The sequence below is a fragment of the Falco rusticolus genome, chromosome 12 (genome assembly GCF_015220075.1).
Source record: "Falco rusticolus isolate bFalRus1 chromosome 12, bFalRus1.pri, whole genome shotgun sequence".
NCBI classification, from domain to species: domain Eukaryota; kingdom Metazoa; phylum Chordata; class Aves; order Falconiformes; family Falconidae; genus Falco; species Falco rusticolus.
The window spans coordinates 22,267,784-22,281,291 of record NC_051198.1 but is presented as its reverse complement, the minus strand read 5'-3'; the positions used below and the strand labels follow the sequence as shown (position 1 = coordinate 22,281,291).

The 13,508-nt window shown below is 42.2% G+C and overlaps 1 long non-coding RNA gene across 1 annotated transcript in view; it reads left to right on the top strand.

Moving 5' to 3' along the window:
- Positions 1-982: 982 nt before the first annotated feature.
- LOC119156237 overlaps positions 983-13,508 on the top strand; it is a 65,301-nt gene continuing 52,775 nt past the window's right edge. Inside the window, exon 1 of the long non-coding RNA XR_005107028.1 lies at positions 983-4,967. This is a non-coding gene — a long non-coding RNA (uncharacterized LOC119156237). The remainder of the gene's footprint in view (positions 4,968-13,508) is intronic.

Sequence of the window (13,508 nt, the reverse complement as noted above, 5' to 3'; positions counted from 1 at the left end):
GGCCCAGCCAGGCCGGCGGGGGGCCCGCACCGGCACCGGCCCGCGGAAAACCGCGCTGCCAGCGCGGCCAGCGGCGGCGGGGATCCGCCGAGTACCAGAGCCCCTCACCGCGGGCCCGACCCCTGCCCGGGGCACCGCCTTCCCTCCGCGGGCGACACCCGGGCCGGGCCGCGCCGCGGGACGGCACCAGCTCCCGCCCGCCCGCGCCCCCGGGGTCGGCGCCAGCGCCTGGGGCAGGGGTCGGGCCCCGCGGCGGCGGCACCAGCACCGGGGTCCAGAGCCGGGCGGAGCGCGGGGTCCTGCGCCGCCGACCCCCCCCCCCCCCCCCCCGCCAGCTGCGCCCGTCCGTCAGGGCCGCCCCCCGCCCGGGGGCGGGGCAGGGGGACGCTGCCCCTTTAAGGCAGCGAAGCCCCGCGCGCATTCCAGCGGGCTCCCCCCCAGCGCTCCGCCCGGCGCGTCATCGTTCCGGGAAGCGGATGGTGTCATCCCGTCCTCCCGTGGCGGTTGCCGGCGGAGGGCGGGGACTTGAAACAAAGGAGTAAAAATAGAAGGCGAGGGAGGGAGCTCGGCAGCCGCGGGCGCGTCGGCACTGCCCTGCCCGCCCCGCCGGGTCCGGGCCCGGAACCCGCCCCCCCGCCCCGCGCTGCGCTGCGCCTGCGCACCCCCAGGGTTATTTATAGGCGCTGGCAGCGCTAGGGCTGGTGACGTAACGCGGCGGTTACCGCCTCACGCCTAGCCCGGGCTGCGCGTGCTGCGTCACGTCACGTGCGTGACGGTGTTTACTGCAGGCGCCGGCCGTTGCTGGGCGACCGGGCCGGGCCTCGCCGAGGCGGCGGGGCGGGGTGGGGCCGGGCCGGGCTGGGCTCCCGCCGTGGCTGAGGAGGCTTCGTCCTCCCGGGCCGGGCTCCCCTCATCCCCCGGCCGCAGGGCTCGGGCCGGTAGGCAGAGGTGAGGGAGGCGCCGGCCGGGGGGGAGTGGGGCCTGTCGCCGCCCTGGCTGAGGGGAGGGCGGGCGGGTGGAGAGCCCGGGCCCGGCGCAGCCATGCCCGCCCCGCGGGGCGGGGGGCCGCGGCTGGGGCGCTGATGGCTGCGGGTAGCCGTGCCTCTGAGCCGGCCGGGTTTATGGCTGGCGGAGCGGAGAGGCCGCATTGCGCCGTGCCATCGGTTGGCCTGCATTTGGCATCGGCGGGGCGCTACGGCGCGCTCGGTGCGGTGTGCGGTGCGGGAGGGTACGGCTCCCGCGGGGGCAGCCGGAGCCCGCAGCAGGCCACCGTGCTCCCAGTAAAGCAAAACAGCGCCTTCCCGGGGGGAGGGCTTCTGTGCCCGCTGGAACATGACATCACCACAAATAATTATTGCTTAAGTGTCCCGTCGCGGATGCCATTGATATTACAGTCTTTTTGTTTAACTCCAGCCATGACAGCAGCAGCTTCTATCTAGAATCTCCCAAGGATACTGTTTAACTTATATTCCAGTTGCCAAGTCCATTTCTGTCAAAAACAGCCTTTGTGGCTGTGTACCCTTTCTGTGAAAGCCCAAAGCCTTGGTGTGTTTACACTCCCCTGCAGGAGCTGCCCTTGGCTCTTTGACTTTCTTTGTAAGGTTCCGATCCTCCATCTAAAAAGTCTACACTTCAAAAAATTTCTACATGTAAAAACCCAAGTGTTACAGTGATTGTATGTTTGAAAAGATATTGGGCCATGTGTGCAAGCTTCTAGTAGTGGTGTTTGGTAGTTGAGGCTTACCCACTTGTTACTGTAACTGTTTGGATTTCAGAATTGGGTATTACAAAACTGCTGGGTCCTTTTGATTCCTTCTGTGTGTGGCTTTTCTGAAAAATTGTGCATAGAAGTCAGTAACTGGCTGTCTCCCAAAGCTGTTGTTTTCTGCAGCCACACCAAGCGGCAAACAGGTCTTTAGCTTGGGATGTCATCCTCTCAAATTGAGCTCAAGGAAGATGTGGTGGGTCACGTGAAACAAGGAACTTGAATTACATCATCAGCAAGTAGCTTCTGGTCTGCTAGTGACTGTGAGCAGGTGAAAGACCTGAAAAAATTCGCTAAGAGTTATGCAATAAGTGCTAAGTAAAGGTGTCTATGAGAGAGCTGTGAAGTAAGTTAAAATTGCCCGAAGGCAAAATGAGTGTGCCAGCTTCTGTCCCCATATGGGTCATGGGTCTGCATCTGCATACACAAGCTCTTAAACTCACCTTTTTCTATTGGAAAGATAAAGGTGTTGAACTAAATCTAGCCTAATCTGAACTAATAAGAGACTAATGTGAACTAAATCTGAAATGGGAATGTTTTCATTCCACAGTTCAACCAAGTAGTTCATTTAAAGTTATTGCCAAGTGTTTTTGCATAGTCTTGGCCAAATTTTTGATGGGAAGATTGAAGAAAGTAGAGATTCAGCCCTTCATGTGTGGCAGTGCACTAGAAAAGATAGTTTAATAGTTGTTGATAATTCTAATCCTTGTTTTTCAGTCTTCTGTTGTGGTAACACGGCATATGTTCGCAGAGGTTGCATATCCAGTGTGAAGGGCTTTGTCGTGCAGTGTAATGATAGTGTAGTGCAGTGCAAACTTCAGCTAAATACTGCTGTCACAGAGCATTCCAAGGGAAGATGCTATGGTTAGTGAGGAGTGGTTGTGTCTCTTATTAGACTGAATCATATAGAGGGAGAGAGGAGAGCAGTGGGCAAGCTTTCAGGAATACAAGCCTTTCTTCTTCAGCTGCTTTAAGAAAAAGAAATGTTGGAAACCTATATCAACGAATCTGTGCTGTTCCTAAAATCAGAGTGGTAAAGCTGTTCTTTGTCAAAAACCTGGATTACTTCATTAGCTTCTAGAAATGTAATAGCTGCTGCTTTTCCATTAAGCTGTTTCCGGTTACATGCTACTGTGAACGCACCTGTCAAACAGAATGGTGTTTGGACCAATATACATGTCATTGCACAATTAGTTGCTCTTAAGTTCAACAAAACAGCCCCAGGATATATCGGCAGTTCTGGAGATAACACTGCACCTCTTCTGAAGGGGGCGCTTACAGTCCTTACCTCACCATTACAAGGATGACTGTATGCTGACAAGGAAACAGGCTTCTGAATGAGCTACCAGAATACCATTGCAAAGCTTCCTGTAACTCCAAAAGAAAATCTGTACTGACTTTACATCGCTGCCTGTGATGTACTATCCTACACTAGAACCTCTCTGGAAAAATAATTAAATAATCCCCTCATCCTGGAAAAAGTTCTGTGCTTTGAAATAAAGCTTTCCCAGAATTTTCCATTTGCCCTATGTAGGTTTCAGGTGGTGCTCTGTGTGAAACAACCTTCCTGGAAGTCAGTGAGTACTGAGCAGAATTGGACTATGTGTGAGCCGTGCATAATAAATGCCCTCTACAGCAGAACTGCCATGATCTATGGATCCTACTCATTCCGATCCCAGAATGTGACAAACTTGCTCAATATACTGAATGTCCTCATCGACGTTACTGGGACGAACCTGAAGAGCTACCAGCCATTAGAGTGGCTCTCACAGGCTGAAGGACAGAAATGGCCAGTCAGCAGCTGAAGAATATTTTCACAAAGCAATCCAAGTGGACCGATGGAGTGCCTCCAAAACATATTCCCGGAGCTTCACTTTTTTAACTGGGGTGGATGCTTAAAAACTGTGGTTTCAACAGAAGCATAAATTTGGTACTTAATCTTGTCATTATTCTTCCTTTCAACCCTTTGCTTTCACATAGGCAATAATTAACAACTGTTCTTTAAATTCCATGATGATTAAAGCCCCTCCTCACTTCTAAATGCTAATATTCTTTTCTCTATTAAACATCTAGATTTTTACTGGAATCGGAGTATTTTAATTCTTATTAGACGTTTGAAGGGCCACAGATTTTTAACAACTTAGATCTATTAATCTGATTAAAATATATATTTTTCTATTGCCTTCTGTCTGGAATCCATTTTCAGCACAGACAGAAGGAGGGAAGTTAAGAAAGAGATGTGTATTCCCTAACTCAACAGGGCTCTTTGTTTTCAAGCAATAAAAATAAAGAGGATCTTTTTTGAGTTTCCTTTAATTATGAGCCTGAGGGTAGAAGGAAAAGAGGAGTGATTTTTTTTTTTTTTTTTCTCAGTATGATGTTTGTGATGTAGTTCTGCCTGGAGGAGTTGCTGTTTTGTTGCTAAATTATAACTATCTTTCCTGTGGCTGTAGAGGAGATTTGGCTGTGTTACATTTCTGATTTGTGGTTGTCTTCCTTTTTCTGTGGGAGCTCTCCAAAATGGTAAATGGGAGTTATATCTGTGACTTAAATGTGCTACTTTCTGTCTTTCACAATCTTATGGATTTCCTTTTGGTATGAACCAGAGCTGAGTGTCAAGTCAGTTCTTGCAGTCTGGCTTTTTCATTTTAGAGAAAACATGATGCATTTGAAATGTATTTGAAATACCATTTTCTCATTAGATCGTTAGGTTATGCAAGGTGGAGGATGGCAGTTACCCTTAAAGCGATTTATTACATTGTGGTTGTGAATCTAATGAGGGAAGATGGGATTCAAGAAGGGACATGATAAAAGTTTTTGTAGAAGTGGGTATAGTCTGGGTGATGAAGGGATATGAGAAAATTAATGTTTAAAAAAAAGTTTAAAAATCCCTCAGTGTGTACAGTTCTGCTGTTACTTAGGAGCAGCCCTTGATCAAGCATAGGCACCAAGTCGTATCCTGTAGTTTTCTTCTTCATGGGAGTCTCCTGGTTTTTGAAGCAGCAAAGTCAAGAATGCATGGCTTTTTGAGAAATGAAGAAATTATTTTGTCTTATTCCTTAGGGGGTAACTTCCTTTCTCTGAGCAAGTGTAAACAGAACTGTCAGTGATCCTGAGCATTTTTCTTTTCAGGTAGAAAAAGAGTAGTTAAGATGTGAGCAAGAAACTTAGGAAGTGTGCAGTCTACTGCAGGGAGTTTTAGGTAAGTCATGTAATGCTTTCTGACAAATAGAGATAGCACGTTTTGGACCTCAGAGTAATGTGGTGAGCATTACATTAAGACCGTTTGCCATGTGAATACCTAAGATAAATAGAAATTGCACATTAAAGCCTTTACATGTTTCTTTTGAACTTTTACTACTTTCTGCAGAACAGGTAGCGCAGCATCTGTATGAACTGAAACAACACAGCTATTCATAGAATCTGCTGTAGTCTAATAGTCTCACAAATCAATTTATTCCATTTGTGACATTTGTTACATCATTGAAAATTTGAATAACTTATAAAAAAAAGTCCCTTTTTTTTATTTCTGTCCTCAAATTTTGGTAAGAGCTGAAAGCATTCAGCTCTAACAAATTTTGTGATAGTTACCTGAGAATCAAACTTTGATTCATGTAATAGCTTTTCATTTAATACTAAACTATTTCATAAGTCTATTAATTTCTAATTGATATTTCATCAGCTCGTTTATTCACAAGGTCGGTGCAGGATTGTTTACCTGGTAGTGTTTATATTGAAATTATATCATGCATGAATTAGAGAATTTCTGAATGTTTTGTTGTTGCTACCGCTGTTAGCCAACAGTGTAACTTGAAAGTTTACATTAAACGTGACTCATGAAGCTCAGAAATAGATTAAGCCCTGTTGCTGCATTCTCCATTCTAATTCTTCCTGCCCTCGCCTTCTTCCCCACCCCCAAATCAAAGTTTCCAAGACTGTAGAGTCAAAATGTTTCACATAAATCTTCTTGACGCAGCTCAGGCTCTTTGAAACTTTTGTTCTGTTCTGTTTATTTCTTCCCAAACTTCCTGTCACTTCCTCTGTATCCACTGGATCTTTTTTTGTTTGCTCTGGCCTATCAGCCTTTATCTAGGACTGCCAGTGGACTGGAACTCTGGTTTTCAGCTGATATTAAAAATGTATAACTTTATTAATAAAGTTCATAAAGAAAGAGCTGTAGTATACTGTGAATCACAATGGGAAATGTATTTTGCAAAGCAGGAACAGTTGGGTAAACAAGTTAAAAAAAACACGTTGTTTTCCCGAGGGCTCCTGGTTTTATAGCTGTTGAGGTTCATACGTTCTTTGGGACTTGTCTCTTGCTTTGGAATGCCTTACTGAATGTGTGAAGTTGAAAATGGACTCAATAGATCATGACTACCATTTTGAAACTTCCATAAACAGCAGGGCACTGCGTACTGTGGAACATTTATCTTAAGTGAGCACAATGCTTAAAAATCCTTAATCTATTGCTCATTCAGTTGAATGCACAGCAGAAGCAAAACCATGCATGAACATGTGTGTCAAGGCAATATATTTAAACATTAGCAGAAAAGCACCATGCAGCTTACATTAGAGGAGAGAATTGTTGCTTTGTGAGTATTTAATCTTTCATTTCTTTGACTCATCTGGATGTTTAAATCTCAAAATATTTTTTTATTGAATGATTCTGAGTTGGTATCTTTGTTCTGCCCTACGTTTAGAAGTAGTGCAAGTAAGATAAAGCTGTTTCCCAGGGGGGGGTGATCCTGTCCCTGTTGAGCTCAGTGACAGTTCTTGCAAACTGAAGTGATGCAGGACTGGGTGAGTAGGTTCTTGAACGGGAGAGTTTGCTTCTTCTTGGTTTCCTTTCTTCATGTGGATTGATGTGTGACCAAAAACCACGTGTTTGGCTGCTGAAACACACAATCTACACAATGTTAAAAGTGAAGATAGTTCTAAAATTTGATTCCCTTTCCGTAACTGCTTTTAAGATAATTTTAATGTACTGGTTTTGTTTGTAGTCTACTGCTTCCCCCCCTCTAGTAGCAGGTATGTAAATTGTACTTCTGGTCATTGGTTTGTGTTTGAACTCAGATAACTTCTTACATCTACGTTGTTGTAAGCAAAGACTTTCTAATTAGTTTTTGTCTAATTTTGCATACTTTCTGGAACTGAGAGATTTCCCACAAAAGCTCGGTTCCTCCCAGTAAAATCACTAACTTACTTTTGAAAATACATTTCAGTGATACAGCATGCCTAATTACAAGTTGGTTTTTTTAGCTTTTTAAGTTGATTTCTGTTATAAATAATTAAGTGATTTTTTGAGGATTGAGTTGTATACTGCTTCAATTTTATTCAAGACTCTTACTAAAAACTGATTTAACTTTCACATGATCTATTATTGTTTTATTCACATTTTAGAAAAATGAAAAATTGCAATAATTCATCGTGTTAGCTTATGTCCTAAAAGCCCTTTGTAATCTGGGAAAATAATGTTTTTTAATCTTTGTGCTATACTAAACAGTACTTAAAGTCTAGTTTTGCTTTAACTTCTGTAATTCCAATTGCTTTTAATAACTGTGATTACAGTGTAGTATCCTGCCTGCCTCCTGGGCAGTTATGCCATCTTTAGTGCAATCTTTGTAAGGGCTTGAAAATGCAGATAAAGAAAGCCAGGTTTTATTCTTTTGCTACTTCATCACTGCTATAGAGTTTTGTTGTTTTGAGATTGCTGTTGTGCTTAAATGCTGGAGTTATTTGTCACCCTAAAGAAAGATTCTTCAGCTGCTGAAAATAAAGAGTGCATCTGTAATAAAGGTTATTATGATTAATTTTTGTGCTTGTTGTCAGTTCTTTAAAGAATATAATTTCAAATCTAAAAGGCATATGATTTTTTATGTAATGAGCCCTTAGAATATGTTCCTGTGCCACTGAGATCAGTGATAGTAGGATGAGGTAAGAATTGTTTATTAAAGGTTAAGATTTTTAAGTTTATTGAGAGTTTTATCACTAGTGGATAATATTCTGCACCAAATAAAGTAGAAATTACCACTTATTTCAGAAGGAATTTAGGGTGAGGCTGAATTTGCTGAAAGGTCTGGTTTTACTCAGACTTGGAATATGAGGATTGTCTGTTGACATATGTATTTAAACCAAACTGGTGTGAATACAAACCAGATGTTTCTTGGGAACATTTTTTTATAGTGCATTTGAACTGTAAAACAAAGTGACACTTTTTGTTTTTTTTTTTAAATCAGCATTTCTGATTTTGCATTGAGGAAATGTGTATTCTAAGGTCTGGTAAATCCAGCAAAGTGTTACTTTGCAGATTCTTGTCAGTTACAAATAGCAATCTTGTACAATATTAAATGTTGCAATGAAAATCTAGATACAAAATATAATGGTCATCTGTATAAAAAAAATAATGTTGACATGAAACAAATAAATACTCTTTTAAAATAATTTTCAGCGATTGTTTTAAAGACGAGGTTAAATCTGGATTTCCACATCCTTTCTCACTGGGCACATGAGAGGCTATCAGCAAGTAACTGGCTATGTCTAATGAAGAATCTAGTACTGAAACCCCCTTTGGTATTGTTTACCGGTACCACACCTGGTTCCATTGATTTGGGGGTACCTTGTTATAAAACTTCTACTGTGCTGTTCATTCTCTACCTGTAAACTCACCAAGAGTGACAGTGGAGATAATGTATGGCCCCTTTCTTACAGTCTCTTCTCCCCTCATGAATGTGCTTCACGAGGCTGAGGAAGAGATGGGATGGTGCTGTTTTGAAGCTAATCCCTTCCGTGCAAGAGTGGGTTAGCTGCACCCATAGACTGTGGTGTTGGAATGTGTTAGTGCCATAGGTATTAATTTATATTCTTTCCAGTAACCAGGAGTAAGGGATGTTACTTGGAGTTATTTTTACTTTTTTTCCCACTTGATGTTTCTCAAAGATGAGCTTGACGGTTTCTGGTTTGTTGTAGTGCTCTAGCATTTATAACAAAACATTTTGTGATGATACACTTACTAAAAATAAGCCTATAATTTGGACAATTAATTACTATAAACTGTTCCTGTAATGCGTTGTAGTGTTAACTCTTGATTCATTCAATCATAGGAGTTTTGCTGTTAATATGATTGGGAAGATGACACTCATGGTTTTTGCCTGGTTTGCTAAATACTTGGATCCACAAAAGAGCATTAATTTCTCTCAGAACTGGATTGTAAGTTTATAACAGAATGCAGTAAATTAAAGGAGAGCAGCTGCACAGAGGAAGAAATATTTTCTAACCTTTCCTGAGACTCCTTATTTTTTTTTTCATTGTGTGATACGATATACAGAGAACATGCTGAAAGTCCCTTTTGTCCTTTTTTTGGTATCTTCAGATACCTTTTCTCTAAAGCTTAATGGTTTACGAAGAAGTCCTATAACATCTGACACTGGACATGACCTGAGGTTTTGCGAGTTAATGCTGACAATTGTGTTAGTGAAGCATTGTGTAACATTCAGATATGACAGAATGTCCTTCCTTCTTGTATCTGCTTTCTGACAATTTCCATTTTAGGAATATTAGCTCACTTTCTGATAATACAAGGTACAAGTTGCACAGATGGATGCAGATTGAAACCAACTTCACAGAGATCGGATGGGTCCTTTTCTGAAATACGCTATGGTTGTCTGTACCATCTAGTTGTGCACAGGCAGAAATACCCAAGTTCTGAATAACCTTATGGTAGCCATGTGTCACAGCATAGTGTCTAGTTTGGGTCTTTAATGTGGCACAGTGCTGTTGTGATTCATGTTGGAACTGTGGCTGAGACAATATAGAAGCTCATATTGCATATTATAAACTTAACTTTAAAACTATTTCTAAAACTAGGAAGTTCTGATTTAGAAGAGGATAGAGGCAAAGAGCATGTTGTATAATATGCTTATACTATTCCTTTAAGATAAAGAATAATTCATTGATAATAATATAAACTGGACGTAAAAATGTAGTAATAACTTGACCCTCTACACTGAACTATAGATATGTAAAATGTGGTACAAAAATGCAGTTAGGTATTTAGATGCTTGTATAGCTTTGTCAATATTGTTCAGCTGCACAAAGGATATGTTCATTTAGCAAATGGTTTAGGCTTGCTTGTACTTTTTTTTTTTTCTTTTCTCGGCTGGGTGATGTTAACCCCTTGCAGAAAGGCAAGAGCATCTTAAATAATAATGAGTTTATTGTGCAAATAAGCCATAGGTATTAGTAGATGCCCTAAAAGGTGTCCAACAGTGACAAAGGGTTTCTAGCATTGCTTGCAAAGCCTGGGTATATAAACTCTGACCAACATGAAGCTGAAACAGCTGCCGGATTTACTAGCGGTTAACTTTATTTGTGAGTGCTCAGAAGTCTGGGAATTTGACTAGTCACAGACAATATATCACGTTGGGAACTTCAGTCATCCTTTTTTAGTGTGTACCCAGGGATTTGATACCAGCTCTTTTGGGGTTGGTTTGTTTTTGCATCATGACTTGTTTGATCCAAATGCTACTGAAAGCAGTACGAGTCTCTCCATTGACTTTGATCCCCGGATGACATAATAAGCATGTGTTGATCAATTCTCTGCAGTTCCTAATATACACCCTCACATAAAGGAGGACCGTTAGTGGCCATTGTCACCGTTAGTCAGTTTCCAGTAACATCTCATTTTTATTTTCAGGTTCAAACCCCCAATCCTACACAATATTACAAATAAACCATATAAACAAAAAGTTCTTGTCACATTATTGGGATAGTAGAAGCAACATTTTCTAAACTTGGTACTTTCCGAAAGTCATGCTCATAGGTCCATGTGACATATTACAAAAGTTGCTGATGTCATCGTTTGGTTTTTGAACATGACTTTCAACTTGTAGACAACTGAAGGTTGCTGCAGCCTGTAGGCAGAAGGACACAAAGGGCAGGGTGTTGCGTAGCAAAGTGTAACTGTGACTCAGCTTTTGCTGAAAGTAACACTCATTTCAGTTCTCCTACTTCCTCCTGATTATAAAGAAATGCCCTACAGCACTGGAGCAAAGAAACAGTGCACACTTAATACTTTCAAAATTTACTAGAAATAGCAAACTGCGGAAAAGCAAAGCAGTAACTAGCAGTGTTTCTTTCTTAGCTGTGAAATTTGTGGGAAGTACTCATGCTACAGTGCTATTTCTGGATTTTATGAGCATAATGTCTATTGCTTCTTGTACATAGATGTCATAAAACATTGGACAAAGATGAAAACTTTCTGTTAAGATATCTCCTAATACAATTCAGCTTCGCCATAAAGATACTGACCTGTGATAGCAGCACAAGTATTTCGGGAAAACTTAAGTGAAGTTCTTCCACTGATAGCATGTTTTTCATGCTTGGTATCTCTGGTGTCTATCTCTGACATCAGAGATGGAAAAATCAGTAGCATCAGGACAGGATGGGCACTCATCTCATGCAGACCTTTCTGACCTTTTTTTTAATGTGTATGAGAACTGGTGCTCTTAGATTCCTTGAACAATTCTGTAGTGTAAATAGCATAGTGGTAAATAGGTAGGTTTGTGGGGGTACTTTTCATTAAGTTTGTCTTTTATTTCTTTCTGCTACCATGGACCATGATTTCTACTCTGCCCCTCATACCACAGGAATTCCAAAGCTTCCATGGCAGCATCCCCTACAACTCTTTTCCACATTTGCCCCAAGACCACAGAGTGGAGGTAAATGTAGCACATTTGTTTTAAAAAAAACTTCAGGAGTTACCAGAGAGACACCAACAGGATTATTTTCTTGAATCTTTGTCCCACCTTCTGTTTCTGACAAGAGGAATGCCTGGTCAAGAATCACAGGATTATATAGATTGGAAGGGATCTCTGGAGATTTTATGTAATTCAAACCACTGCTGAAAGTGTGGCCTACTTAGTTTGCTCCAGGCCTTGTCCAGTCAGGTTCTGAGCATTTCCAAGGATAGAAATTCTACATCTTCTCTCAGTAACTTGTTCCAAGGTTCGACTGCTGTCATGGTGGATGATTTCTTAATATTTAATCAAAATTTCCCTTGTTGCAGCTTGTGTCTGTTGCTTCATCTAATGTAGTCCTTTCACTGCACATTTCTGAGAAGAGTTTGATTTTACCTTCTTTACACCTTTCTATTAGGTCGTGGCAGACAGCAATAGGAGTCCTCATGATCTTCTCTTCTTAAAGCTCTGCAATCATGTTTTCCTTAAGAGTGCTGCTTTGGTGCTATTTAACTCTCGTCTGTTAGGTTGAAGGTACACATCTCATTTTTGGACAAGAGAAGGTTTGTTCTGCCTTCAAGGCATTTTTGTAACATTCCCAGAGCAGTAGCTGAAGGATCATTAAAAAGCCTCAAGACTGGAAAATATATTGAGATACGTCAGATATGTGTCTGACCTTTACAATGGGAAGTAAGAAAAAGAGCCAAGGCTTGATGCTTTCCACAAACAAGACTGGTCCTCTTTACAGCTAGACACAATGGCATAACAAAATTGCTTGAAACTCTGTGCACCTACGCATCAACCCTCCCTTCTGGTAATCTCTAGGACCTTTCTGGTGCCACCCCTGCTAGGGATTTGTGTGACAGCGTTGGTTCTATAGAGGAAATTTTTTTTCTTCCGTTGTCTCCCTTGTTATGTATCAAAGTATCCTTCTCACTACTGAAAGGTTTAGCATGTTTAGTAGTTCTTACCTGGGTATTCCTTTCCCTCCTTTGATTCAAATGCCACTACAGATCGAAGTGTAGGGTAGAAACCTCTAATGTCATTTTTCTTTGAGGCAGGCACCCGCATTGGCATTGCGATCTCTACTGATGTTAGAATCAGCATCAGACTGGCAACACCATCCTATTTTTACTCCTGTTGGTATAGCCTCACCTGTGCCAATAAACTGCTTACGCCCACAGCTAAATTCCAGATCTGCTGGAAACGCTGCATGTGGTAGATCCAGGAGCCGTTCTCACACGTTTTCTCTGCTGTTCTCTACCCTTCCTCTCAACTGGATGCATGTTTTCTTGAGGTAGGGGGAACAGAGCAGGATTAAGATAAAAAGCTGGAGATTACTCTAGATTGTGCTCTAGAGAATTGCCTTTACAGGTACCTCTCCCTGCTGCGGGACAAGGGTGGCTGCTGGGGGCTGCAGTTCTGCCAGTTCCGCCCCACAGAGCGTGCTGTATTCAGGCCGTATCTCCAGGAAAGTAAGATGTCAAAATGGTGGCTTTGGCTGTTATTTCTTACTCTGCATCAATGAGAAAGATCTCATCATTCACTGGGAAGCTTTAGGCATTTCTCTCCCTGGAATCACTTTCAGTAGCTCTCCCCAGCAGCTATTAACTACTTCACAGAAGCTCAGTGTTGCAATCAGCTTACTGAGCTGAGCCGCAAGTGACTTCAAAAGCAGAAGAGCTGCTGCTTTGAGATGCTTCTGCTGGAGACTGATATTTGCTACCCTTTTTTTTTCCTCCCAGATGCATTCCCAGTTTGTGAACTGCTAATCTAGACTGCTGGTCCAGATTATTCCAAGAAATGTGTTTGCACAAACAAAGAATAAATAAGCCATAGAGCCAGAGACAGGTGCTTGGAACTTGTAGCAGTAGTCCTCTTAACCATGGCATGGTCTGGGTTGTACCTGATCCTTTCTGTAGGGCGTCCTGCTCTACCAATTTTTTTAAATATGGGTCATTTGACTTAGTCTTTCTATAAAAGCCTTTGCTGTTGTGTGACTGTAT